Genomic DNA, 3,774 nt, shown 5'->3' with positions numbered 1-3,774 from the left:
CTAAATGGATTGTTTTCACTACAACTGGTGAACACCATCTCCCCTTGACTATTTTGGAAGGCTGTTAACTCTCCTGAGTTCCTCTGACCTTTGAGAGGCCATGTTTTTCATCCTGCAGGAGTCCCAAAATTACTCTCCTTGACAAGCAAGCCTGGTGTGGTTACTGGTTTATTTGTTGATGACCTGAATCATGCAACAAGTTGTACTGGGTCACCAACAGTACAAGAGTGACTTCACACACACACACACACACACACACACACACACTCTCTCTCTCATGCATGCACACACACACACACACACAAGTGCACACATACACACACTCACGCACACAAACACAAACTTTCTGCTGTGTCACTTTTATCAAAAATTTATTCTTCACAATTAAATAGAATTGTGTATCTGTTGTATGTATTGAAACAATTCGAATCAATAAAATTTGTTTCGTTTTTTTTTTTTTTTCCCCAATCACACCAATATTTTAAAGAAGAATGCTTCATATATTTATTTATTCAGTTCTTTTTTTCCAAACTATGATTCTTTGCTCTTTACATTACCACCAGTGTGAACTAGTTAACTGACAGCAACTCAAACCTGAATCAAATTTCAAAAGCCATAAAGGCTATGTGTACAAGAAGCATGGCACTACATGAGAGCAAGACATGGGCATCGAACATAGAAAGTATATGGATGAAGGATGAAGGTTGAAGATGTATATGAAGTGTATAATCTGTTAGATGAGTACATGTATGATCTGTTAGAAGTTAACATGAAAGCAGTGGTGGTGGTCGTGGCTTTGATAATGAAACATAGCTCAGGTGAACTGAGATAGTGGCTTGACATTAAAAACATCATTTGAAGTAGTGTGAAGTAAGAGACAGCAAGAGAGAAATAGAAATAGAATGAAAGGGAGGGAGAGAGAGTGTGTGAAGAAGAGAGAATTGTGTGCTAGGTCTGGATGTGATGTAAATGATGAAGGATGGATGGATGAAAAAAAGTGATACAGGGTGACTGTGGAAGTTATTTAATGGCAGAAGAAGTCTACGGAAATGATAGGAAGCTGTAGTAAGATTAGAGGTTCGAGGATATTGAAGCCTCATACGTGAGATGATGAAAGCTGGAGATATGATAGTATATAAAATTAGATTTTCAAATGTTGTTGTTGTTGGCAGTAGCGGTGGTAGTGGTGGTGGTGGTGGTGATGCTGGTGTCTGTTTGATAGGAGCTGGGGTCATAGTGATAATACTGGTAATGATGATGATGGTAGTGATGGTGGTAGTGGTGGGTGGTGGTGGTGGTGATGCGGTCAGTGGCAGGTTGTGGTGGTGGTGGTGTTGGTGGAGATGAAGGCAGTAGTGGCAGCAGCAATAGTGGTGGTGATGCTGGCGCTGGTTTGATAGAAGTTGGTGCCATAGTGATGATACTGGTGATGACAATTTTGGTAGTGATGGTGGCAGCGGTAGTTTTGATGGCTGTGGTACTGTCTGTGGTTATGGTGATGGTACTAGTAGTGGTGGTGGTGATGGTTGTAGCGGTAGTAGTAGTGTGGTGTTAGTATTTATCTGATGATGATAATGACAATGACGAAGATGATGATTATGATGGCGACGACAATATTAATGATGAAAGCAAAAGAAACAAAAAGATAAACCTAATTTATGGATTTTGCTTTTAAGCTGATTATCTTTCAGAAAGTTTTGATTTATTCCAGCATTTTGTCCTCAACTGAAACTATATACAACACAATCAACTGAACTATATTTTAAAATAATATACGATTTACATTATTGAGTATAAGAAATTATATTTTGTTCTTTCATTTGGAAGACATTCACAAGAAAATCTTATCTCATTGGAAAGAAGAACAAGAGAATTGATCAAGATAAATCATTATATTTTAATTATTCATTGGAAATGAAATTTTCTAGTACATTTTAAATGTTTAGTTTGGATATTTGATTCTGAAAGTGTTATTTTGTGGCTCAGAGAGTTGTGTCTAATAACTAAATGTGCTTTGAATTTTAAGTAAAGACATTCAAAATCATTTCTGTTATAAAACATCCTGCTTAGATATCTGTATCTTTGTCATTTTGTAGTAATTGCTCTGCTTCATCTGGTTGCTTTTTTTTTATTACACAGCAGGAGTGGCTGTGTGGTAAGTAGCTTGCTTACCAACCACATGGTTCCGGGTTCAGTCCCACTGTGTGGCATCTTGGGCAAGTGTCTTCTACTATAGCCTTGGGCCGACCAAAGTCTTGTGAGTGGATTTGGTAGACGGAAACTGAAAGAAGCCCGTCGTATATATGTATGTTTGTGTGTCTGTGTTTGTCCCCTCTAGATTTGCTTAACAACCGATGCTGGTGTGTTTATGTCCCCGTCACTTAGCGGTTCGACAACAGAGACCGATAAAATAAGTACTAGGCTTACAAAGAATAAGTCCTGGGATCGATTTACTCGACTAAAGGTGGTGCTCCAGCATGGCCACAGTCAAATGACTGAAACAAGTAAAAGAGCATCAATGTGTCAGCTTCTACTGTACTAATTTGAAAAAGATAAGAATCATCATCGCTTTAATGTCCTCTTTTCCATGCTTGCGTGGGTCAGATGGAATTTACTGAGGCAGATTTTCTAAGGCCAAATCTCCTCCCTATTGCAACTGTCACTTTTTTCCAAGCAAAGTAACATTTTCCTATGGCTGCACATATTTTCATGGAAAATTAGTAACAAATGACACTATTTTTATGATGGTAAGGCTTGCTTATATTTATCATGCAATGTCTTGTCAAAAAGACACACACACAGCCCCATGCATACATATCCATGCATCTGTAGTTTTCTTGAACTTTCTGCTTCTTCCTTCTTTTCTTCCTCTCTGAAGTTTTTCCACTTTCCAACAAAGAGCCAAGCTTGAAACATCATTTCTACTCCTATTTTTCCATCTTAAACTTTCACTGAACGTCAAGTTAATATATTCATTGAAGGTGATCCAATTCAGGGGCTTTCTTTTTGTATAATTTAACTCTTTGTCTCTTCTACCGTTTCCCCTACAAGATGTGAGTAGCCATGCAAATCCGACTGCAGGAACTGGCCTTGCCCCACTCTCACTTGGCAATCCCCTCATCCCCAAGCATGAAGCTGACTCTCACCATTCCTCACCCAGAATTCCTAGTCCTACAAACTGCATGGTGACCTCAGTAATGCAGGTGGCTAAAAGAAAGCACCAAGTCCATGCTGTAAAGTAGTTGGCATTGGAGAATCAGCCAGAAAATTATTGCTAAGGGAGACACTGGAGCTCGATGCAGTCGTTGGACTCATCAATCCCTGTCAAACCATCCAGCCCCTGCCAGCATGGGATATGGACATTAAATGATGATAATGACGATGGCGATGACAACAATGATGATGGCGACAATGATGAAGACAGTCATGATGATGATGATGATGATAATGATGAGGATGATGACGATGATGACAACAACAATGTCGACAACAACGACGATGATGATGAAGATGACAATGATGAAGACAACGATGTTGAAGATGACGATGATGAAGATGATGATGATGAAGATGATGATGATGAAGATGATGATAATGATGACGACGATGACGACAATGATGGTGACAATGAAGATGACGACAATGATGACAATAACAATGTTGATGATGATGATGAAGACAATGACAATGATGATGATGGCGATGATGATGATGATAAGGATGACGACGATGATGATGAAGATGACAGTGCTGCCACCGCAGATAACTGTTGGT

This window comes from Octopus bimaculoides, chromosome 4, assembly GCF_001194135.2.
Source record: "Octopus bimaculoides isolate UCB-OBI-ISO-001 chromosome 4, ASM119413v2, whole genome shotgun sequence".
Lineage (NCBI taxonomy): Eukaryota > Metazoa > Mollusca > Cephalopoda > Octopoda > Octopodidae > Octopus > Octopus bimaculoides.
The sequence above is the reverse complement of the archived record's forward strand: the minus strand, read 5'-3'. Positions refer to the sequence as shown.